Source organism: Acanthaster planci, linkage group LG05 (assembly GCF_054643075.1).
Source record: "Acanthaster planci isolate LZ-2023a linkage group LG05, COTS_SCS, whole genome shotgun sequence".
NCBI lineage: Eukaryota > Metazoa > Echinodermata > Asteroidea > Valvatida > Acanthasteridae > Acanthaster > Acanthaster planci.
Window position 1 is genome coordinate 5,280,712 of NC_141781.1, and position 27,030 is coordinate 5,307,741.

Below are 27,030 nucleotides of genomic sequence, written 5' to 3' on the forward strand. Positions count from 1 at the left end.
GGGTTAATCGCCTCGCATTGCATATCGGTGACGCTGGAGGGGCTGAAGTGGTTATAGGTCAGGCAGTGACGCCAGTTGACGAGGAAAGCTGTAAATGACCCGTGCTGGATTTACCCAAAGTTTACCTTCTCATTACGAAAAAGAAATTCTTGAAAGTCCAGTTCAACTACTTTTAAGTGGTTCAACATTGAAAGGTACCTTTTTCAAACGAATCCGCTGAGATTAAGCGCACTTAAGCTAGCACCGAGAGTTGAGCACGCGTTATCCGTGCACAGACAGAGGGAATGCTTCTTCTTGTTGAAACACACGATTTAATAATCACTGTCCGCATTTTGTCCTTACTCGGTATAGCTTTGGTTATCGGTTACCCGACTCTTCTCACATTTACATTTGGACTGGTATAGTTTACGAGCCTCAGACACTTTTGCGTGTAAATTGCAGAGTTTTTTAATGCATAGCTTCTGAACTGTAACTAGGCCCAAAGGACGTCTGGACTTCAGGATAAAGTAGCAAGAGAACACTTGACAATAATAGAAACTACTGACTGAGAAAGTTCGTAGGGCTACATCGAGCTTCTAAATTTCGAAATTGGTATCAAATTGGTTACCAAAGTAACCATAGGAACGCTTTGTCGCCGGTCAGACAGTGACTGGGTCATTACCCACACTATCAGACAAAACGACAAGTGGCCGGGGATATACATGCAAGTGTTGCAGAAATTTCCCCATTCCTAGAGATGAGGCAAGAGGGACCCGGTCCAGCCACTGACTGGCGTCTCTACGATTTGCTGTTAAGTTTGCGGTAGCACGCGAGCGTTTATTTCACCCCAAGGGGGCATACAGCAGACGTGCGGAAATCGAACAAGTGACGGAACTTTGCGTTATTTCTTTCCTGCAGATGGCCGCGGATCGCGTTACCGGGTTGCATCGGATGAGGTCAACGTGTAAACAACAATCCCAAAGCCGCTGGGCGAAAGGAATGTTAAGGCATTTGGCACCCCATTTCCATAAATCTTCAAAATTTGTTTTGTGGGGCGAGTTATTTGTTTTGCTTATTTTTTGAAGGAATATTTGATATTCTGAATGAAATGACGCCAACAAGACCATCCCAAATGCAGACATTTGTATAAGCCGCTTAGTTTAAGACTTGGTGATTCTGTTGGACGGCGCAAAGAAAGATTGTCAACATGATTGTTTTGCTGCAGTGATGTGCTATTCTCGTCTCGGTCTGGCCTCAGAGCTATCGAGTATAGAAGAAAAAAGAGTGCCTCAGGCTTCTTCAACTCACAAGAGAGACAGAAAACAAAATCAAAGGACCTCTGCCCACAGCACAGTCCACAGATGAATGTCTGAATAATCGAACACAGAAAAACTGTCGCATTAGTATTTTGTGCATGCCTGTAACGTGTACGTAATAGACTGATACAAATAGCCCATACGGCCTAATTAACATTTTCGAAAGTACAACCAAGGTCATCCATTTATTTTTCAGTTCACAGAGAGCCAGCACTATACGTCGCACAGTGAGTGGCTGAGGATGCCCCATCGTCTCTACTTCACAAGTTCCTGGCATTTATTCCTAAACAAGCACATTATTCATTGGCGTTGCACACTACGTGAGCGCAGCCGATATCGAGCAAATATGACATTATTTTCAAACAGGTATGACTGTTTCCTCAATGAAATATAACTCACACATAATGTAGTTCCTGAATACTTATCAGACAGAAATATTATTTTCGTCTAAAACACTTGTTGGGTTGGAATGTGCAACAAATTCCATTTCATTATGACTTAATTTACTCCACCGTATTTTATTATATTTTACAATATTCTATAGTCCATTCTCCACTTGTGTATTTTGTCTCTTGTCAAACAGGTCAGGGCACCACTGAAAAGCAGCGTCACGCTCGAACAATCTTGTCAAAATCAAAATTGTATATATAAACATTTAGTTTGTCAAGTGCTGCACAAGAACATCTTTTCAGTGAAGCGGGTTTCTTGAAGAATTCCTGGGGTTCTGGAGAAAAACCAGTGAGGTTTAAGGTGGATTGGAACCCCTGCCACTGTTGAAGGATTGAAAGACGAGCACCAGATTTTCAACACCCCCGAATAGAGTTGTTACAAAGGGACAGTTTCCCATAAAAGAACGAAGACCGTCATTTCTTAGCTCCTGGGGAATAACTTCCAAAAACACATGGAATTGTATGGTGTTTCAAGACGTTTGAGTTGTCGAGATGTCGCACTGTGCGGTAAAATAGGCCTAGTCCTTATGATAAAATATTGCTCCTTCTTCCTCCACCGAATATCTAATTTGCTATTTTTATACAGACACCGGTCCCCTTTTGCCTTGGTTCACAGTATAATTTTTTCCCTCCAGATTCTAATCTGAAGGTGTCCTTTTTCACACAATCTCAACTGCAGTTGAGGGACTTCTGTTAAAAGACTACTTCCTCGGGGACCAACTTCAACCAGTTTCGTTCGAGTGCCCCGAGCCGGTCTTGATTTCTCAATTTTCACCTCCACTGCATCGGAAACGTCGCACCTAAACAAGACGCGGTCCACTCGTTGTCAAATAGGGGGAAAATTGAAGGCACGGCCGGTGTTTCATTTCCCCCCCCCCGACACGCCGAACATGTAGGTTAATGTGCGCTCATAATTCCCCGGCCGACGCGAGAACGTTGAAAGATGAACCAATTCCACTGATGGAGGACACCTAAGATGCAGCCCGCTCAGCGAGTCTCTAATTGTGTCCGTTGCTCTGCAGTTGCGATAATGTTTCCTTTGGGGATTTGGCAGTCAACTCTCCCCCGTTTCTTCCCCCCTTTGCCGATTTCCTTCCATTTGTGTCTCTATGTGTGCCAGAGTGTATGCCGCAGTAACTCCCCGTCAAAAGTCACCGTCTGGATTGGATATCTCAAAATTTGTGTACAAGCAAAAGCCTAGAGATAACATTTCTCTGAAACCTCCTGTACGCCCCTCATAACTTTAAGTTGCTCTTAAAAGCAAAGCATTTTGGCAGGATATGTTTCGGTTGAAAATAGTTGCCTTTTTATACTCTTTAATGACGTTTGCTTGGACCCAAATTTATACCTCCTTTAAACAGAGACAAAGGGGAAATCGACTAAACCATGTGTGCAGGTACTAAGGTGATTTGAAATTTAGAAGTCTGGTTTTTCTTGAACAGAACAGGGATACTTTACACGACCACAACCTCACACTACACGCTGCCCGTACTCTTGGTGTATTACCCTGCAACAGGCGGTATCTATACCAGGGCGCTCATTATACATGTCTCCAGCAACTCACTAGAGATCGACACAGGACTCGATACGCTGTCGTAATCATGCCACCCAGAGCAGGACGGCCTTTGCTAGCTACATCCCCCTTACAAGCATAGTCCACAGACCAGAGGCAACTACACTGTTTTTTAAAGAGATTGAGCAATACAACAGTATAGCCTAGGGTTGAGTGTTGCGCTTCGTTTGTCGCTGTGCCACTAACTTGTGATTCCTCTGGTCGACAGTCTTGCCGATGTGTTCAGATGTGATCGATTTCAGCTCGGAACTGCTCAGCGAGGCCGATAATCGTCGAACTCTCACGTGTCAGAGTGTGAATTATTTCGCCTTGAGAGGAAATACTCTCGCCGTGAAGTGCAGTAAATTTGAGAAGGATTTATTATGATTCCCCCGGTTATTCTTGCAAAGGAGACCCCAGGGCTAACAGGGATGCGTAGTGCAACACCACGCAAACATTCATGAAGAGAAAAAAATACCGAGAGATTCATAAGTGACATGAACGTCTGTATCTTGAAGCAGGACGGCAGTACGCCGCGACACTGCCAACTACTCTGCATAAAATACTCATATTTAACACACAAAAAAGGAAGAAAAAAACACACACAATAATTTCCCAGTCTTCCTCTCCTTCCTGTTGATAAGTGCATTGAGCTACCTCCAAACAAATTTTGTCCAATTTTCCTCACTCTGTTAGAAGCATTTCTAAAAAGAATCTTGCTGAACTATAAAAATTAAACGGCATCAGAATGGCTCTTTTCTTGGAACTTAGTTTGACATGATCAATACTAACAGGTTGAATACCAGTTACTTGGTAAAACGTTTTGTTACTCAAAAGGGGCTCTACCCTCTTGTGACTCAGTTCGTTTGAGTTGAGTCGTCATTCTCCTGACAAAAATTTAAACTTCAAATAGCTGTGTGGCTACAGCGTTCTGGACCTGCTCTTACTGCTTTGTTGTGCTTTGTTCACAGACAGCTGTCAATAAAGTTGTCAAGCAAAAGTGCAGCTTTAAGAAGTCTACCCGACATGGCGCAAAGCCAAAAACACGCACGCGCACGTTTTTACTGTGGCGGATCGTATCTCCACATGAACCAGCCGTGTCCAGCAAAGGGACATAAATGCTCAAAATGTGGTAAACAAGACCATTTTGAGAAAGTCTGTAAAAATTGCAAAACAGCACAAAACTGATCCCAGCCTGCGCTCAAGGAAACACAAGCTAGTCGCAAATGTTGAATTAGTTCCGACGACGAAGAGGAGTACCTATTCGGTATCCACCGGGCAAATTTGAAAACACACCCGCGAGTTAACATTAACACGTGTGGCTCTCACATGAACGTCACAGTTGACACTGGAGCCTCTGTTAACGTCATGAGTCGTGCGACATGCAACGGGCAACACTCGCAACGCCAACTCACACCCGTTTGAACACATAGGCCTACAACAATTACGAGCCTCTGCAAATCGCGGGCACGTTTGAAGCACCTGCTTTGTTCAAGGGCGGGCGCCACAACATAAGCCACATTCTTTGTTATAGACGGGGACTGTGATACACTGCTTAGTTACAGCACAGCCCAGGCTCGTGGTATCGTACATATCGAAGCAAAGCACAGCAAAGCGAGCCAGACATTCTAACCAATTACGCAGACCGCTTCGAAGGAATTGGCAAATTGAAGAACACTAAATGCAGGCTCCACGTCGATGAGTCCGTGAAATCAGTCACCGTAGAATTCCTTTTCACGTGCGTAAACAAACGGAAAAGGAATTACAGCGACTCCTTAGTGATGCACCTACACCATGGGTTTCACCTAGGCCTATTCACGTTGTCCCGAAAACCCAAGAGCCCTGACCAAATTCGCATCTGTGTAGACATGCGAGCCGCAGACAAGGCAGTCCAACGCGAACGCCATGTAAAGCCTACAATTGAGGGCATAATCGCAAAAGTCAGTGGACCCAAAGTCTTCTCAAAGCTGGACTTGAATGCAGAATACCACCAAGTTGAGCTCGCTGAGGAGTCGCGGTACATAACCGTGTTCTCCACTCACGTCGGACTGTTCCGATATAAGCGACTACATTTCGGAGTCACATCGGCTGCAGAGGTTTTCCAGAACCTCATACAGTCATCACTCCAAAGACTTGACAGTGTTATCAATATCAGTGATGACATCCTGGTATTTGCACGCTCGCAAGAGGAGATGAACGACAGACTCCATGCATGCTGACAGAGGATGAAGGACCGCAACCTCACACTAACCAAAGCGAAATGTGAGTTCAATGGCGACAGCATTGAGTTCTTCGGACACACATTCAGTGCACAGGGCGTTTCGCCAGACCTCAAAAAGTCAAGGCGATCCTCAATGCCACTGACCCTCAAACTGTCAGCGAGGTACGCAGCTTGGCCTCGTGACATACTGCAGCAGATTCATCCCCGATCTTGCGATGATTTCAGCACCGCTACTGGACCTCACACGCGAGTCCACTGACTGGACGTTGACAAAGCAACACAACAATGCAGTTCGCGAAATCAAACAACGTCATGCAACCAGCTGCTCCACAGCATACTACGACCCAGATAAAGCCACTCAGTTGATTATAGATACAAGCCCCGTTGGTCTAGGGGCAATCCTCGCTCAGACTGACAAAGATGGAAACCAGTCTATTGTTACTATGGCAAGCAGGTCGCTCAACGCGAGGCGCTCTCAGCCACGTGGGGAACGTTGCACTATCATCTGTACCTATGCGGCAACACTGAACTATGAGATCATATTCCGATCACAACCACTTGTGACATTGTTCAACAATCCCCACAGCAAGCCGCCTGTGAGAACTGAACGCTGGATCCTCAAGCTACAAGAATACAGGTTCCAAGGTGTGTACAAGCCTGGTAAGCTTAACCCGGCTGACTACCTCTCCAGGCTCCCTCTTCCATCGAACAAACCAGAAAGCCACGAGGAGAAAATGACGGAACAACAAGTCCACTATGCCACAAACAACGCAATTCCCATTAAGGGACTTGGAAAGTGCAACTGAAATCGACTGTGCATTACAGCTATGCATTACGGCCTTGAGAAACAACGCTTGGAAAGCTGTCAAGCAGGCACCCAATCTAAAGACAAATAGCACACAATAAAGTCTTCACAGGATGCATGACGAACTTACAGTGGTCCCGAGCAACAAACTGGTCATGTGGGGACATTGTATTGTCATTCCCATGTTGTGCCAAGGCCAAATAATTGACCTAGTTCATGAAAGACATCAGAGCATCGAGAAAAATAAGCAGTTGCTGAGGGAACAAGTCTGGTTCCCTGGCATTGATCGGCTGGTCAAACATAAAATTAACCACTGCGTTTCCTGCCAAGCAACATCACCCAGCACACTACGCGAACCCCTGTAAATGTCTGCATTGCCTGCTGCACCATGGCTGCAAGTAAGCATAGACTTTGCTGACTTACCTTCCGGTGAACATCTCTTTGTTGTGACAGACTACTACAGCCGCTATCCTGTCGTTGAAACTGTTACAACCACGTCTGCAACGGTCGTCATCCCCAAACTCAGGGATGCCATATTCTCACAGTTTGGAGTTTCACATACTGTCCGCACTGATAACGGCCCGCCATTCGGCAGTGAAGACTTCAAGAAATTCGCGGCCTATCTCGGTTTCAAGCATCGATGCATAACACCCCAATGGCCAAGAGCAAATGCCTAGAAACGGTTCATGCGAACTCTCAAAAAAGCTTATCGCATCGCACACGCAGAACACAAACCGTGGAGGCAAGAACTACATAGACCCTAAGCTTCTACGAAACTATCGCGCAACGCCACACGCGACTACCAGATCTCCACCTGCAACACTCGTATTCGGCCGCAACATTCGCACATGCATCCCAGAAGGAAGCACCAATAAAAGCGACTCTGATCGAGAGTTGCGCGATCGCGACAAACTCAAGAAATACCCGATGAAGCAAAATGCTGAAAAATACCTGACCAAGAGACAGACACCATAAACTGCGGTTACCCAGTCCTGGTGAAACGCAATGGTTTCATTGGAAAGCAACAAACCCCCTACAACCCACCCCCGTACAAGGTCGTCGGCATCAAGGGTCCCATGATAACAGTTGAACACGAAGGACAACAAATCACTCGGAATTCCTCATTCTTCAAAACACTCCCACAAGATACTGGGGACACGCCTGAACCTACGGACACTACCCGGGAAACACCGCCTGAGAACACCACTTTCCCCCTCTATTTATGTCAAAGCTTGTTCGCTCAAACTACATGTACGAAGTTTATGTACTCTACTGTTTTTGTGCATGTAAATGTAACACCAAAACAAAACAAACCAAAAAAAGAAGGGAGAAGGGACAAGTATTCATGGTCCAAACCCAGTTTACATAATGACTCATTGTATATATGTTTAAATTAGTTATATTTCAGTAATTGTTCGGAAATGGGTCACAACCCAAATAACTCACATCAATACCGCTCAAGAAGCAATAATTCTGCGGCTGTAAGGTTTTCTTAATTAAAATGCCTTCTAAATTCACTATTTTATTCGATATTAAAGACGTGCAAAGCACCTAAAGTTGGGAGGGATGTACTGTCCAAGCACATAAGGACCCTAGGCCACCGTACATGCATGACCCTTGTATACCTTTATGCAGATGTGCCATGAGGCTACACAGACTCATTGTACATTAAATACCATGCATAGCAAGATGTATTGAACCAGAGGTTATTGTTGTCCATAAACCGTCGTCCAACTCTACACCTATGGCATAATGGTATCTTTATAATGCGGACAAATTCACTTTAAAAACAGTTGGCATTTTAGTCTTGTAGGCCTGTGCTCATTTTAATCTGCAAAGTTCACGGCGCTAACCAACACTACACTGCTCTTTGAAGTTACTTCAGCAATTGCATGGTACCGGTATCAAAATACCCACTCCTCCCCTTTCAGTTCCCAGCAAGACGGAAAGACTTCTAGTAAATTATATTCCACAGTTCAACACATCAGACGGTTTCGAAAAGGGCTGGAAGAAACCACCTAATACACTAGGACAAAAACACCATATGGCCCCACGGGGTGACATTGTATCTAAATCGACGCAGAAATTAATAACGCCAATGCGCTAAGACCTGCTAACCACAGACTGTAATCTAATTACCTTAGATATGAGGGATTAGATTAAAATGGCTCAGAAGGCTTGAGTAAGTCTCCGATGAGATCTATTTGATTATTTTTTGGTATTAAATCTTAAAAAAAAGCGTGGTCAGTGGTACGCCGATAAAATTAAATGATAAATCTATGAGATGTTTGAAATTCTAGAACAGGTGGAAAAATATGATCTTGAGATAAGCCGGTAATAAAAAGAAAACAACCGTGCCGAATTACAACAGCCTTTAATCCGATTTTGGGAGCTATACAAAGAGATGTGCAAATCTTCTTTCTGTTCCTTTCTATGATACACATGCGATAGAAAGTCGACACCGCCCCGTTCATCTCGTATAATGATTGCTGTAAGTCACACGTTATTAACGTTCATACAGGCTTACTCATTTAACTAAAGGGAAAGATTTCATAGCACGGAAATATTATCAGTCCTCAAGGTAGGAAATTTTACCTTTCTTAGAATACTCGATTTTTCAAACCTCAGGCGAAATGCAGATCATTTTTTATGAAAACAAGGCTTGCGGGATATTACGCTGGAACCGTTGCAAGAGATCTTTACAGCAAGACCCCATTCAACGATGTTGCCTGACCGCAGCTCACTTCGAGCGTGGATTTCTCCCGAGACAGCTCATGAATTGCTGAGAAAACTTGGTCGACCCGTCAAATATAATGTTCCAAGATTGTAGCATCGCGCCACTGCAATCGCCTGACCCCCGGGGGACACGGAAGAGTGTGAGTCGGGAGAAGCTGAACCACCTCTTGTCAAACTTTAACAAAGCAACACATGGGACAGCCCGAAGGAGGCTACATTCCCGCGACTGTTTGACCGAGTGTCTGAGAATGGTTTGTCTTCCGTTTGCCACTTTGCATGTTGCGCTCAAAAGTTCACATCAGGACAGCGAATCCTTGTACCCGCGCCTTCAAAGCGAGGTGGACAAGTCAGCGTGAGGTCTTGTCGGAAGCGCTCAATGGTGATTTGCTGCAGTTACCTCCTAAATGTTAACTCACATGACAATCGTGGAGTTGAAACCTGGATGTGTTTTCACTCAAATTTCCTCAAGTGAAAAACTGATTGCCACGCTTTGTTAACCGTCCACCTCCTTTTCTAAGTAAACAATGAAGTTTCGACAAAGTAGATTTCCGGTGAAGGCAAGGTGAAGTATGAAGTCTGCGCGTTAAGTTTTACCGCCAGTCTGTGCTGTGTCATTTGCTTTTTTAGGAAGTCGATCCATTAAAATGCAAGCCGGGCACCACGGCAGTGTTCTCGAAAAAGATTTGTTTTATGGAACGGTTAGTTAAGTCTGTCTCGCATACTGTAATCGGAAACGCCATACCTATGATTCAAAAGACCATTCAGTCAACAGAGAAAAAAAATCGAGAGTAAGAACTGGCGCTTATTACGAGGGGCATTTGAAACAGTGTATTTCTAAAGCTAGCCGTTCGTCTGACGACGCGACCGACCTCTGGAACCAACAGTTCTTATCCACGTCAAGTGGTGCTCGTAGTACTAGCATGCGTCCACATGATAGGCCTACTTGCACCTTCACATCACAATATTAGTTTACATGATTAAAGATTTAGAGTCTTCCTTTAATGTGTCTGCTCAACATATCCTGAAAAGCCGTTTCAGCTCTGCATGAAACCTACGGTTTGGGGGCACAGAATCACTCATCTAGTACAGACGCCACTCAGTCTTAAACGCCGTCTTCAGTTTTTGCAGTAAGTGTATAGGAATAGAGTTCCAATCTTAGTCACAGATTCCAAAACCTCAACTTTGTGACGCTGGTCGATATTTACAGACCTCAATTGCATAAAATCCCCATCTTCCCCCGATCCAATAACTTGTGTCTGAACAGACGTCCTCATTTTGTCTTTGGACGTGACACAAAATAGATCACTCTGGTTAAAGCATGCCGTTCAAAAGAAATACTCATCAATCAGCGAACACCGGTAGGCAGAAATCTAGGGCACATTTCTGTCTGTGAACGCCCATTGTACTATGCACTATAGCTTATGTGACGCCAGGGACAGGCTCCAATCAACATCCAAAGCGTTCAAACTCAATGTAACTTTTCTTTTGAATTATACCTTGCGTGTTGCTATGCTCAGTCACGCAGTGCATATTGCAACATCCGCCAACTCGTCGGTGTTCTCATGAAGTGGCATAAACCTGGAAAATCAGTCATTTTTGGATCTAAACTTTTCCAGCCTTTTTTACCAAATTTGATTCAAAGAAATATTTTCAAAGAAGAATGTTGTTTAGTTTGATATTAACTATAAACAAACATTTGACACAAAACTCGATCTCCACAGTGAGGATGCGAGTTTATCCATGCGGCGCGAACGGTAATGAACCAAAAAAATGAGCGCGAGTCTTGAAATGTAACAAGAGAAACAAGTTTTTCATGTGTGTACGTTTTCACGAAATAACCAAAAAATGTACAACGTGACAGGGAAAAACAAAGACCTCCAGCTCTTTCTGTTCTCGAGAAGTGGAAAAAATGAACAACGAATCACGCTTTAATTTCAACAATACTTCTGCAGCTAGGTGTGGTTACAATTTGGAAATTCTTACATCATAACTGTACCCAAAAATTCCTGAATCCGTAAAGTATTAAAAAAGTATAGTCAAATATGTGTCATGAAATGAAGAGTAGTTTCAAACTCGTTCATGTAGGAATCACTGTTTTACTTGCTATGAAAACACCGACTAACTGAGCTGGCTGGACTGTTGAATCAGTTTCTTTGTGTCATGAGAACAGCAGTTCTCTATTTTTAGTGTACAAAGTCCGCAGTACTTAATCAACTCCAATGTAATCTGAGCGCGACCTTAACGACAACAGAATCAAGGAATTACATTTCCCCGTTTTTTTTCCCTTTTAAGATGAGTATCCAAACGATACCTACGCATACACAACTGACTCCGTATCTGACAATGCCAAAACATGCTAATGTAAAAAGGTACGCCGTTTCCACTCAAACAATTTAAACAAACATTAAAGCCACCGACCTGAAAAATGCTACGGGGGTGAAAGCTCATCCGTAAAAGCGTGCAACGGCAAATTCTGAGTGATGTAGAGCGCACGAATAAAACCATGACCGCTGACAAAGTGCAAATGCCCCTATCGTCACCAACACCACGAAGTAGTAACCATCCAAAGGTGTGTGCGCTGCTTCAGCGCGTATTTCACAGAAATGTGTCATTTTCATTTGCACGAAGTAGCACTCAGCACGTATGGCACGAACTCCGTGAGTTGTCGTTGTAAGGAATTGACTTTTTCCTTAATTTAAACAGTTAAAACGAGTTTTAAAGATCATCTTCTAGTTAAGTCACATATTTACGGGTGAATCAAATCATTTCAGATCTTTCAAACCGTTTTTATACATGCTATATTGACAAGATACACGAGTGCTACTTCGTGAAAACGAAAATCGTTCGATTATGATCAGTGTACGATGTGCGCGCGCACACTTGAGTGCTACTTCGTGAAACCGAAATTGTTGTAAACCGCAATTGTTTTCACGAAGTAGCACGCAAGTGCAGTTGAAGCTACTTCGTGGTGTTGGTTACGCTATAAAAAAATTGCCATAACAAATAACGGTTCCCGTTGTAATCTACGGCTCTCGTTGGTCGGTTCGATGCTATATTGGTAACTATTTATCAATGCTACAGAAAAAAATCTATCACAATGAAGCATTTTACTCAAGGAGTAAATATGTACTTGGCCGGAATTCAACAAAATGTTTAAAACCGGTTTGGTTTAGGGTGGTGATAATCGCTATTATCCATTCATAAATACAAATATGATTCTTCACAACCTCGAAATTTTCGTACCTAAATTTTACACTTTCCCCATTTTGTTTGCTTTTCCCCAATCTACAGGCCACTATCAAAATTAATGACTTGTGTCTGCCCTAACGCAATAAAGATGATTTAAATAATACAAATCGAGACCGTCGGCCAGACTAAAATGGCCATCATTGCCACTGTTTATCCGGAGGGCCAGTTCGTGGCAAAAAAAAAGAAAAAAAAAGAAAGCACAGTACGAAATTGGTTTGCGCCTGAAATAAACAATGAATTATTCAACGAAAAGCAACACTTCTACATCGTACATGGATATGCGATAGACAATGGAATTTATCCTGACAACTGTGAATTTTAAAAAATGACTTTGAGTATTCCGTAATTTATTTTCGACCAGGAGGTACAACAAAACCAGTCATATTTTCGTGCTTTCGCGCGCTCGTGCTTACATATCAACTTTTCCAGCTTGATCAAGAGGTTTTAAGTTCGTTGCTCTCCTTTAAAGGTTTAAATAACTATTCATTTAGAATGGTTTTAAACATAATAATTCTCGTACTACCAATCTCCCTGGGTTTCAAAACCCATCTACTTTCTGAGGAATAGTTCAGCGTAAAGTTAAATAAATACACTTTTTTTCGAAGTACGTCACCCCTGCAGGTGATGCATTGCAGTGTAGAAATAAACGTACAAACACTGTTCAGAGGCCAATTTTGCAGCAGCTGGCTGGTGTTTTATCAGCTGTTTAATACCGGCCATGTGATGGGCTCTTGACCAATAAGAAAGGGTAAACTATCTGAAGTATTTATGAATTTCAGATAAAAGCACGTTAAGGTCTCCATAAAGAGGGAAACGGATATCCTGCAAATACGGTCGGCAATACATTCGATGGGACCCCTCGGTTTTTTAACGAAGATCTCTTGTGCGGGGAAAAAACAAGAATATAATAGGGGAGGAAATCTAACACTCTCGTGCGGGTTTCTCTCATTGATCTATGGATGTGTTTGCACGGCAAGAGGGAAACTCCTCGGGGAAAGAAGGAAGGATCGTAACGATTGGAGGTATCGACTGATGCTACGCTCCGATTGCCTGTATACAAACTTAAAGAAACTGCATAGATGCCCATTGAAGATTAACTACTAAGGAATAAAGGACCATGATTGAGCCGGAAAATTGGGCATTTATCGTAGGAACAAATGACCATCCGTTTTCGTTTGAATTTTTTGTAACATGTCCTGTGCAGTGTTTCGATTTAAATTGTTTGTTTTCGGTACAAACCAACGGACAGCTTCAAAAATAGCGACATTTTATCAGATGATGTATGACCGGGTTAAATGTCAGGTAAATCAAATGTACTCTTACAAGACTTGAGTGTAGTTTTTACCTCGTTGTAACGCTTTAAAAAACAGCTGGAAACGGTATGTATATCTTGGAATAGAAGAAGATATTTACACTTCTATGAGTCGATCATAATCCACAGTATTCTAGTAAACAATTACGAGTTGAAATAACTTGAAGACCAGATTCAACATTGTTTGGATAAAAACGAACTTTTTATAGATCTTTTGATATAAATTTCATTTTTCTCGCTTGTCCTTTCACCTTTAAGGTAAAATTCTGTGTAGCCGAGGAAGGACTAAATGGAATAAATGTGACCGTTATTTTTGGTACCATCATCAAATACCTAATGTAGGTATTAAAATGGCGTCTTCACACACCCTTATTGGTACGTGCGAGTCTTTCCGAAACGACTGTAGAGGCTATTCCACAAATAACGGGGGAGTGGTATTTTTCCAGAGGGTATGAAGTAACAGGTAGGGTTATTGAAACAAGAAAAGTATCCTCGGGCAGAGGCTACTCAACAGAGTATCACGTGACCGGTAAGCTTTCCACATGGACCCTGATTGGCTGAATGATAATACCATCCCGGAGCGATTCCTTCGTGCTTCTCTCATCTCATGGGCACAACGTCTTCCGTACCCGGCACTGAAGTAATCCATTAAGTTGAAAAATCATGTAATCTCCCTGGGCGCCTCCTGTTTTTCTCGGGCAAAAAAAACAACTTTTAATCCTGATGAAAAATGGTTCGAAAATGGCGCCAACTGGAGGAATCAGATCTACAATATATATGCGCCAGCTTGCCTTTGCATGGCCGTCATGTTATGAAAATAGTAAGAAAAAACATTATAAATTTAAATTTCACAAACAATCACGAGGGATTCTACAAATTCATCATCTTTATTTATTTTTATTTCAGGATTTACCCCCGAAAATCACATATCACGTTTTGAAGGCCCATTTTTCCCCATTCTCGCGGAACAGCCAAAGAAATGCAGTTCATAACATTTCGAATTCTCTGAAAGAAACGAAAAAAAAACCAAAGGTTTCCCTCTCTCGATGACTGACACTTGCTGGTACCTCGAATTCCTACTTCTAACCATCCTGAGAGGGCGATATGAGATCTAGTTTCGATTTTAAGTCGTGTCCGATCAAAAGTTTAATTATACTGCATATACCAAATTTGCCAACGTAAAAAGGTCAAAATTCCTTTCTCTGACGTACTTCAAACGAACGTTCTACAATCTGAGTCTAACACTGGATCTGGTTACGCACTTAAAACAAAATTGGAACTGCTTGCATAGTGACAAAACGCACACACGATAGAGGTGTTGACAGGAAAAAATACTTTGTTCCTTGAAGCAAGTGCAACACAACAAACTCTATTTAACCTCAGGTTGGCATTTACCATAATACGTTGCTCAATCCTGTCGCGTGCAGACGCACTCAGCCTTCAAGAGTCTACAAGGACAAAACTATTCTGGTCTGGACAGTCAAGCCAGAAAACGCTCTGTCCGCCACATCCACAAAATTGGCACAGCAGGCGTCTGTCTCTATGCTGACCAAAAAGATAATCTGTCCATGAACCGCAATTTATCTCCAGTTTAAAACAAAAACTCGGAAAAAATGTTTTCGTTTAGCAAACTGTCCTTCTACTCTGGCATGTTCTGAAATAAAAATTCTTCGAGGAATATGCGTCTCATCCAACATTTGACTCTCCTTTGCATCTGGGCAATTACATTTTATAGGGGAAAAACCGGTTTGGGCGGATTTGACATCGAATTGTTTGGGCGGGTAGTTACAACAGAAGACGAAATGCGTATAGCAACATGTCTTCTGATGCAGACATTTATTTTAGATCGCTATTTGCCTTCGAATGAAGCTTCTGCTTTCAAGCGTCTCGTTCTTGTATGTCGTTTTCTAATATTTATAAAATAAATATCACAGGTTGGGGCTTTCACGATATTCAAGATTTTGCAAAAACGAAACTGCTTTGACGGCGTGGCTGCAGGACAGGTTTATTACTATCAAACTGGTATCACTCTTACCTCCCTTCCTTCCAACGTGCAGTCGAAGGAACGAAGAAACTTACATGTATCCCATCACTTCCCGCCAAGCCGGACAAGGCACGTGTAACCCTTTCCTTCAATCATCGCTGTATGTTAAACATGCGCCTCCGAACCAACCCGGCCTTTAAAAAAAATGACGAATGCCTCGTCAGGTAGTCAACTTCGACGAATAACAGGCCGCTCCAGGAGACTGAAAGCGCGCGGTGAATCTCCGCGTAGATGAAGACCCTGATGATGTTTCTAATGACGGCGAGGATAGTGTTCAGTGTGTGAGACAAGCCAACGCGGAAAGGGGGCTGTGTGATTACCGTCGTCCAAGCAGCAAATGAGTTCAACGAGCCCCCCGTCTGAACATTAAGAAACCCATCAATAGCGCTGGCTTTGACGTAGCTGGCCACGCGAACTGCCCGTGGTCTCTTTGCGCGCAAGTCCACGGCAGCACACACGTACGTCTGCAAGAAAGGGAGGGGGGGTTGACAATCACGCATCTTCAGTCATTGTGCTTTGGGGAACATCGAGGGACCGGGAAAGATTCACGGGTAATGACTTCGATATGTCGCATTGGCTTTGGAACAACCTCACGGTCTATGATCGATGGCGGTCATGAGATCGGCAGCCCCAGTCGGTATCCGGTTACATTAACGGCATTGGTCGGTACGTCAGCATTCAGTTCGGCTATTGCCATAAATTTATGTGATGGGTCAATTCTTTGACAGTAATGACAACAAGGGAACGCCCCTTCCCCTTCCAGATAACTTATGACGTAGATTTTTGACTGTGCAACAAACTGGATTCCACAGAAAGGTTCTATAAATGAATTTTATAAGAAAATGAAATTTTCGATAACTCATCGGAAAAGAAAAATAATTCAGTGCATCACTGATTGGAGTTGGTAGTTGAAGTTAGAGATTGCATGGATTAATTAAAGTAAAGTGGGGAATTACACTACAACTGATTCTCAACACGTGTCACAAACTTAATACATTAAACGTTACTGTAACTTCACCAAAAACACTGTTTTTCATGACGTAGATGTCTATATTAATGTGCGCAACATTAAATTTATTTAGAACAACCTGAGTCGAATAAACGAACATGCTCGACATAGTTTTAGCATCATTCATGAATACCTAAGACAGTTAAACCATTTCTACTGGTCAAGACCATGTCTCGTGGACGGTCTTAAAACGAGTAATAAAGCACTGATTGGCTCTTCAGATTCTGCGCCACCTCACACAATACGCGCATAAGGAGAGAGGAATAAGACTCTTCCCGACAGGAACATACCATTACCTGGGCAGAAGGGTATCTAAAAAAATGAATACTGTCGAGCAAAATCGGTGGAATTCTGTAACTAGTAACCTTTTTCTGACTTTCGGACTTGTGGCTGAAGGTGTATGAATGGGAATAACATTTGATGAGTGCTTGACTTGACTTAGAAGAGCGGACGATGGTTAGACCTTTGCCCGCGGCTCAGCCAAGCGCATATTTATTTATTCCCTTAGTAACTGTCTTGAGCTATAAAAAATTCATTTATAAACTCTCACGTTTATTTTTTGCGGTATGTCAAGATTTTGCATTGTAGTTGCCCGGCGATTTCACTAAGTGTTCGCACGGGACTGTGGCGTGTTGTGATATGCAGTGTCTACCACTGTTGACGTTGATGATGGAGTTAAAGACTTTCTTAAATAAAAAAAAATACATGTATACATGAAATGACTTTTTATCTAACATAACACCCTAAACCGACCGTGATCAATCAATGCTTCAACCATCGAAGACGCACAATTACCGCTGGCTGTTTTCTACCGCAAACATCACTGGCATTACGTTCTTCGAAACTTACGTAAAATGGAAAAGACTCGGTGGGGTGGGAATTCAAAAAAAAAAAAGACGCCGGTGGGGCCCAGACGGGAGTCGCACACGTCAGGTGGATGTCAAGACAAAGATTGCCTCCTCTGTCGAATACCAATCATGCAGCGAGGAAAAATGTGCTCCCAACGGGCCAGAGGTTGGAGTAGCCTACTCAAGAACCAGTAAGGTGTGAGCCCACAGAATACCCCCAAATGGGTTTAGAGTCGAAACAAGCAACGTCACAGCGGTACCTTGGCAGAGTGCCAGGAAAATTGAAAAGGAAGGCAGGGGGCCGACGTGAGACGTGTCTTTTGCCATGAAAGGCACGCAAGACTTTTTTTTTTAGCAAAGCTGTAGTAAAGTGCAGAACTGTACGCGGACGTGACTGTGTGCTGAATAAGTTATTACCTGAGGAAGGTGAATTCATGCTGGCCAGACTGATTGGTGGCTCTAGGCGTGATTATAACCTATGCTAGAAGGTCAACCCATATATTCCAACGAAACAATAACTCAATGACTTTCAATTTCATTTTAAGGTCTATGTTGCTAAGCAATCATCACTGGGCTTCCCGCCCCATATCATACTCAACGGAAGCGCCGGATGCTGCCAGAACCTTCAAAATTTAAGTTTGTAATCGCCTCGATGCGGATAGAACTTGATTGAAAAGTACACCTATATCAAATATTATACTCTTTATACGATGTCAATTTCTGCTCGATGGATGTGGCCATCAAGCTATTGACGCGCGTAGTGCGCCTATCATGTGATATCTCCTGAGTATTGTTTCGTTTTGCGGCTATGTCTTTCAACCACTTGTTTCACTGTAGCCATTGATTAGGCCAATCGATAGGATCATACCTTGAAGTGCAGTCTCTAGATCGATCCCATCTTTAGGTATGTTCCGTCAACATGGGAGCACAACGCTGATTGAATTTGCTTGAGACGGGTCGACTTACGAACTGACTCTGACAGTGACGGCAAACGTGGGCAGTTTGCGTTAATCGCGCTCGTTTATCAACCCCGTTTCCTGCTTCTGTGAAAATAATGTACCGATACTAAGCCTCAAGGTTGACATTCGATACACCGTCTTCATTCAAAATTGACGATGGATTCCGTCACTCACCATTTATTGGTACAAATGCGCACGTATTCACATAAGTGAGGAGTGGAGAGTTTAGGCCAGTGTTCTGGTATTGTTTGAATGCTCTGTGAATCACTTGTAACTTGAAACAGTGGTGTAAAATATTATACCAAATGAGTATCTGCGATATTTTGGAGGGGAAATCGAACCTTTAACAGTCAGGGACGGAAATTAACATTCTCCATAGCGCGTTTGGCCTCCTACTTCTTAACGTGTCAATACAGCTGTCGCCGGGGAGTTTAGCGAAGTGCAATCGAGCCCCCACTATAGACTCAGCGGAGGAAACTTGGCACGAGAGGAGCGGGGCATCGCTTCGCTGGTTCCTGGTGAGAGTGTCTCGTCGAGTACTCCGTCCTCGACGTGCAGTCTAAACCCCGTCACGCCCCGTTTAGGTCTACTCTACACTGCGCATCGGCGGGAGGTACTACGGGTCGAACACCGTTCAGTTTCTTCACGCTGGCATGACGTGAGCAGGGATTGTTCCCCGCTGCCTCTGCGACTCCGAGCGTTTGTACTCGTGAATGTGTACATTATCTCCGTTTCTCTTTCAAGGGTCTCGGGGTCTCACACAGACGTCATACTCCCGAGATCGTGATGACAATACCAAGCAGCCGCGGGTGAACTTTCACGCCGGGACTTCGGAACGTCTGACTCTTTCTCGTATATTCACGATAATTTGGCTACGTACATAGCCGCCCCGAAGGGCCAAGATGCTAGGCTGTGTCCATGAAACGAAACGAAACACAGCATCCGCAACGGGCGGCAAAGTCCTGCAAAGAGTAACATTTTGGCATGGCATTTCGAAGAAGACATCGGATGTCGGTAGCTGCGTTCGATCCGAAATTGAACCGTGGCAACTTGCGCACAATTCAATAAACTGCGTCCACTTCTCGCTTTACGCCGCCATTTTCTCTTTTTACTTAATTTGGGCAGCAACAGAGAAATTCTAGCCAGTTCAAAGGGCAAGCAAGACATTCTTTTGCAAACCATCGACTGATTCTGTCTCGAATTTAATTGGGGACGTGTAATACAAACCCGACTGGCGTTGACTCTTCGACAAATCTGATACACGTTTTCCGTGTACTTAGATTTTGGTTCGTTCAGTAGTCAATTCAGATGGCAGCCGACCATCTCTAGAGGGAAAATAAAACGCATGACCTATTACAGAGAGCAGGAAACCAATACAGAGAAAGGGAGAACCCTCGTACACAAAAACCAAACTCACAAATAGACAAACCAGCAGAAATCTATGCACATATTGCTTCAGAACTGTATTATCTCCACAAGTAACTTTCATATTGTTAAGCTTGCTTATCTGTTTTTGAATTTCCACTGCATACTGTGCGTTGCAGTTGACGACTATCACATAGGCAGAGCAGCTGCGTTCAGATACCAGGACAGAAGCGTGATTATTGTTTGCAGTTTGACGATGTAATGTTAGTACCGTCAGGCTGTGCACTTTCTCTCGTACAACAGAGCTCCATGGATAGAGACAGCGTTCACCGTCAACGCGTAATCCCGTGCAAAATGTCTGCTTCTTTGACTCTTGGCAGTACAATAACTGGTCGTCACGACCCCCTGACTTCTTATCTGATGGATTGTGTGATTGGGGCACTTTTTTTTTTTCAATTCGCGGTGAGCGGATCGTCACACGAACTCCCACCTGGCATAATGACACCGTCGCTCGCCCAGCGGCCGCGTCCAGCCACGGAACAAAAACACGGACGTCATTTTCATTTTCTGCCAAGATATCGTGAGCGATGAGATACGGTCTGCGCGCCTCGCCGGGGCAACTTTCTTTATCAGCCTGGACCGGTAGTTCCGCTGCTGTGCATATATACTTTTAATTAAAACTCTACAAATAACGATTGACAGAAAGCCCATTCCTCCCTCCACGGCTAAGGTCGGACCTGGCTACCCAAGCGGCGTGGAAATATATACGGGCGGGGGGGAGTATCAGTCATGGTATGAGATATGTTGACCGGGTAGGATTCCCTGACTTTCAAAGGCTGTTGAAAGAAATGTTACAGAGACGAGAAACAATAAAATGATCTGGGGAAGCGAGTGGGAAACCTCCCAGCGGGTTAAGAACAACTCTGGTAAGTGCAAGAATTGAAAGCGTCCTTCTTTCGGCCAGATACATTCACCACATACTGGTATCTCACTGAAAAAAGCATGAGACTTGGGCTTTGTACGGCTTCTTTCTCGCTGTCAGATGATCCGTGTATTATGTTTCTAGAAATAAGACCCATTCACGCTGCGCCTCTGAAAATTACCAGATCTGCGCTGTTAAAGAGAAGCAGCAATGACATTTTCGGAGACACAGTTTTTTTTTCAACTTTATGCTTTTCTTCATCGTGTGAAAACTATGTGAAATCCCTTTTTATTTAAATGTATTTAAAAACATTCAATTTTTTCATGCTTTCCTGGACAGCTGAGGGTGTTGCTGTGATGTTGCTGTGATGTCATCCAGGAAGGCATGGTTCGTTATATAGGATTTTCTCTTCGAATTGGGAACCCAGAATTTACTCATTAAAAAATTTTCAGATAAAAAGGTTCCTTGCTTGCTTGTGCCAACATGCATAATCTAGGAAAAACAACAAAATGCCGTGGTGCAAAATCAGATGCATCATTTCTTCCAAGGATGACGTCATAAGTTTGCTCTGACACATGACAAAACCCAGTACAAAAATTACAAGGGCCAACAAAATGCTCTTCAATATAGTGAAACAAAAATGAACTGAGACATAAAGGTACACTTCCCAGGTTTGCATTTCAGACCCCTTCAAGTATGTTTGGTCATTCCGAACGAACAACATGTACCATAGATGCGAACTGATCGCACTGTCATCGCTGTTTCAACAATCAGCCTATTTTACATAAAATATTTCACACACTTTCGCTTTATCTTTAACATAAATACCAAAGCTCACTGCGAATGAATCAACATATTTTGACGATAGTTACCATCACCAGCCTCTCAACACTTTTCCCAAGATGAAATTATAAACCCTCGGAAAGGCCCTTCGGATTCTCACTGACAGACATTTTTACAAATCCTGTTAACATCTTAGACGGTACATGAATCAAAGTAGCGGCAAGAACTCAGTTGAACCCTGTGATTACTAGTGCTAACGGCCTATGACCGATCTGCAAAGCGCGGGTAACGCGTTGATCGACTACATGTTGTGCATGTTGTCACGCTTATAATTAAAGCCTGGAGAGTTAGCAAACACAGCAGTTAAATGTTACCTATATACATGTATATCAATAAACCTCTGATCTTGTCGGCAATCCTCTATAGTCGCACTGGTGCTAATTAAAATATGTTTCGACAAACATCAAGCCAATTGCATTTTGAACTCTGACGTCAAATAACGTTAGATATCAAATCACAACGGGTCGGTTTGATGGAAAGCAGGGGCGCATCCACGGATTTTTGGGGGCGTGAACTAAAGTAGCAATGGTATAATACCCGCAAGCGCGTAGCATAAAGCCCTTACGGTGAGGGGTCTAGGGCCCACTTAAGAGATTCTAGGATCAGATTGGATTCTAGGCGCTATGTGGTGCAATTTCAGGCAGTATGACCCCTCTTTTTTCTTCTCCCTCCCCTTGTCTTCTAGTTTTTGGGGTGAAAAAAGGGCGGGGCGTGCGCCCCACGCCCCCTGGATCCGCCCCCCCTGGAAAGTTTAAACACCTTTGAGTCCATTGAATTCGAGTCTGCTTCAGAAGAGTGACCAGGAGTAATGAAAAAAGTGCACATAAATATTAACACGTTGTAAGAAAAAGGGCCCGATACCATTTCAATGCCCTTGAGTAAAAGAGTGATTTAACAAATATTCAGATTTACTCTCACAAGGTTTTGTTGTCACTACGTTAAGTTAAACCACTTAAACCTAAAGATATCATATTTAACATGTCCATAACTGGATTGGCATTTGCATATTAAGGCACAAAGTCATTGTCGCACTGTCTCCCACTGATAACTTCACAGAAATTCGCCAAACTTCGTGGCATGTGCGGGCACGTGCAGTATCCATCAAGTTTGTATGTCTGTTACTGAAAATTCGCTGCTGGCCGGTCTGTATCAAAACCGGCTGAAGGAGCCATACACGTGAACCGCGACCGGAATGAGGTGTAAACGACCCGTCCTGCTGACGAAAGGCAAATACATGTATTCCCCAGAAGTGAAAGACAGTAATGGCTAACGGCTCGAGAAGACTGACTGCGCTCAGGCACATCAGCCTCGGTGTTACCGCCAAGAGAGAACTGCGCTTGGGAGCCACCGGCTAGTTCACAGCGGTATCAACCTTTGGAGCAGCGAACTCGATGATTCAACCGAGAGACGCGCTCGCACAGTACTGACACTGGTGCGAGCTGCTTAAAAACCTTGCCTCACACGCATGCTATGCACACACTGAGGAATCACTTGGATTGTCCAAGGGTTTTCCTGTATTTATGGCAAGGATGTTTATACTCTCTCCAAACTGCCTCGTTTAATCTGCCTCGGCAAATACTTGCGCTGTGGTTCAAAACATCACACGAAAAAAACGTCATTTAAACCCAGCTGCACAAGATATTTCATGACGTATTTGCGTCTACAGTAGGACAGCTGTCTGCAAGGGTGATTCCTGCGTCTCACGCCTTCTCGACTTTTTGCTTAGCCAGGGATACAAGGTCTTTCTCTGACGGGAAAAATGCCCTCTCGTTAGCTTTAACTGCCTCCATAAAACCTGCCAATCTCTAGAAAAGGTAATTCAAATGCCATCACAGTAACATGCCCAAATTCAAGACGAATGCAAGGAACAAAACCCTAAGGGTTTTATGCTGAGCAACAAACCTCCAACCATAATATTTCATGCCACTTCACAGATTGAGTTAGGCAATGTCGTAAAAAGACAAAGTGAAGTAGGCAAGCTATTTTATGGCAACGGGTCTACCCATTTTAATCTGGTGATTTTAAACAGATCTTTGGACATGCCTTGGCATTTTCTTTAATGAAGACAATACTAATATTATTTCAGAGGGGTAAATCCTGCAGTTGGCTAAAATAGGCCAACTTCACATTTTTCCCAGTTCGATTTCCATGCTCATTTTTGCCAAATCGCCCATTGAAAAAAAAACACGAAGGGATGTCGCAAAATGTGAAACAAGCACAACCTTTGTCCAATTTGAAGTGAGAGCACGAAACCACAACTATCTTGCTTATTTTCCTTCAGTATTTTAAGAAGCCAGACCATCAAAACATTCGTCACCGAGATGAGATTGAGAGGTGTTGTTATTCAAGGTAGAAGGGTGTCATCTCTTGGTTATTGCACCGGCCGAGGAGGGGAGTCGGCACCGGGAATATTCAGTAGCTGGCCGCAGATCATCATCGATAATCAATGTCCGGCCGCCAGGAAAATAGCCGCCTGCGTCACGCTGCAGCGGGCTACTTCATCCTGGCCTCGCGGGTGGCTTTACAGCTGACCCGAACCAAAGACACAAGCAAGTACCCTGCATAAAACCATGAGATGTCATATTTTACAGATTCCTATGGTCCTTGTAATATCTACTTTAGAAAAATAGTTTTGAGTATATCAAAATTAATTGGAGTACCGTTGGCCATTATCAAAATTCATGACCCAAAAGTTGGAACTTCAGGCCTGGGTGACACCATCAGAAAACAACCCCGAACATAAACTGCAGCTCAACACCCATGCAGGCACCCCAATATCTATTATCACTATGGCCGAGCAACTTTGCAAGGGGTATCGATAATGATTTTTTTCGGGGAATGCCCAGAGCGTCAAACTCCTGAAAACCTTTTTTAATTGCCATCGAAGATGCGAATCTCTAAACCGTGCCATTGCATTTCTGAAGCATTTTTGTTCATCCTTTCCCACCGCTGAATTCCTTTCTTTACATGAGATAAGAAAGAGCATCCGTGACAGAAAATGTCGTCCTGTGCCGACGAGTCGCGACTAGCATCCGGACGTGACCGTCCATACGACAGAGGCCGCTGTTGGCATACGGCGTACGACAGGGGTGGCCGCGCTTTCAAACTTGATTTTGGCGTGATAAACACGGGGCAGCAATTTCGAGGGCCAACCATGATGCATTGGCTGTCAGACAATGACTGCAATTGCACGCAGACGTCATCATTCGCCTAACCAAAATTGTCGTGGGCTAATGTATTCCGAAGGTTCGTTTCAACAGAAGGCCAGCAACAGACCGAACGTTTCAGCAGTCAATTTGAAGTCTAGGAACAAAACCAATATTGAAACGGTTACATTTCATGTTATGGGATGCCTAGGAGAGACTGCCACTTGTTTTTGTATTGCAGTTTTGAAGATGTTTATATCTGTACTGAAAGGTATATTCTGAGGTGCTCTCAAGGTGGCCAGAATATAGGCTATAGTTCGAGCATAGAGAACAAAATTCGACATACAGATGAGCCGTTGTTTTGTTGTTAGGTAGCAAAAACTTCTCCGTGTTGTGTCGCTTTTCAAATTCAAGTAGCAAGCGTTCAAAAGGCTGACTTCAATGTGCATTTAATTTTACTGCATGCAGAAATTCCCAAACGTACCGAACGAAATCGCCTCCCGTTGAGACGTGACGCCGATGCCGGACTTGATTTACAGGTCAAGCCGGCAATCATGTGTCACTGAGCGCTTCAAAACGGTTACTAAGGGTAACAGCATTTACACTAATCAACGGGGGGACATCCCGGCAACGGTAAGAGCCGGGATGTGTCGTGTATATTGGCCCGGACAATTACCGGGAGGGACAAACGCAAACCGGTCATAAATCTTTGGACGATTTCAACAGGGAAATGTTCGAATCGATATCCGCTCGCGCAGGTATAGGAGGGGGTATTATTCTCTGTAGGATTGCGGGACGTGGTTAAGGAATAAGAAAATGGGCGTGACTTAGGGTGCAAGAGGGGGTCGGATAGTGTAGGTCCAGGAGAATTGGGGTGTGCTTTCTGTTCACTTCAAATGATGAAGCAACTTAGAATGTTCTCTAGCAGAAATTCCATTAATTGAAACCTCCCGGAGCAGCCCCGCCCCCCAAATCACACCCTTACTCCATGAGGTGATTGTGGTCTCCAGGTCAGTTCCCGGTCATGCCTGAACCTAAATGACTGTTTCATGGTAGCCAATGCGTCCCTGAGGTCCCCTCTAACTATCTTTCATTATCCTGCTCTGGAAGTGTAAGTAATACCAGGTCACAACCCAAACAGCCGCCAGTCAGCACATGTCTGTCAACAAGAAGATCCGGTTCCTGATGGCCTCCTTGGGACGACTGATCTGTGACAGGTTAGGATCTGACCAATGGGATCGAGTTTGCAGGTTAGTAGTGTATGCCTGGGGTGAGGATTACTTATTTTAAAAAAATCTTTGCCAAGTTGGCCCATTGGAAAAAAGTTATGACCATATTTGGTGATGTGTGTCGATCTCAATCACCGCGTCGTTGACAAAAGGGTAGAGTGTCTGAAATTCCGCCAGAGTGCTCAAGTGGCTTAGGCTAAGCGTTTTCAATTTGGCATTTAAGTAACACAGTGCAGATGAATGGTTCCACGACATTAGATACGCGAGAAGTGTACCATGACCGGAGAACGAATGTCGTTCTCTGTGTTTGCACAAGTGGAACAGTTCTAAGCATTCCTTTGATGTGATTCGTGTTATGAAGCATTCTTACTTAACGACGATTTTTTGAGGGGTACCAAACGCCGACTACATATACAAATGGCTGAAAACCCTCATGCTTGTCTTGAAGCCAAGCGCGATCATGCATGATCGATTTATCGGAAGCTCCAGTTATTATTTAGGCCATCAGTTTAGAATACTTCCACTGTGTTGTAAATTTTAATGCTTTGTAACCTCCGTTGGGAATTTCAAAACGACCGTTTCAGACTACAACATCTGCACAGCCGACCAGTTAAACAAATTCCCGCGTATTTTTGTAATACCTCGTCGGTTTGTGAGGACAACTGGCACGCTCTGTATGCAAGTGTGGAAAGTTTTACGAAGTTGCTTTCGACCAAACTCCAAACTTTCTGAGCAGCTTTTGCAACAGGTTTCTTTCCAGGAAAAGAATCTTATACGGGCAATTCGTGCAATTGCTTTTACACCGCAACTTACCCCTCACGAAGTATGGATTTTTTAGGCTGTAAGGGAACACCGCTCAACGCAGGTGAAAACTGCTCTCACTTTAACTAACACTCGGCGACGCCCTTTCCTTAATTCCAGAATACTTAAGAACCCCGGGCAAGGATTCTCTGAGAATTAAGAGTTTGGGAATAAAGGCACAATTTCCTGAAAGGATTTCAGAGGTAAACAAAGAGGGCGTGCGTCACATTCTTTTGAGGGATTCA

General features: G+C 43.6%; 1 protein-coding gene across 3 annotated transcripts in view; it reads right to left on the reverse strand.

Annotated features, from left to right (window-relative positions):
• The window catches only part of LOC110989505 (cardioacceleratory peptide receptor-like), a 53,312-nt gene that overhangs the window by 7,743 nt on the left and 18,539 nt on the right, over window positions 1-27,030 (reverse strand). Inside the window, exon 1 of one of the 3 annotated variants that reach the window (XM_022253941.2) lies at window positions 15,699-16,124. The exons of 1 other annotated variant lie outside the window; for it this stretch is intronic. The gene's annotated coding sequence lies outside the window, so the exon portion shown is untranslated. Of the gene's footprint in view, window positions 1-15,654; window positions 16,125-27,030 lie in introns of those variants that run through there. One more of the 3 variants, XM_022253939.2, reaches the window with a different exon arrangement.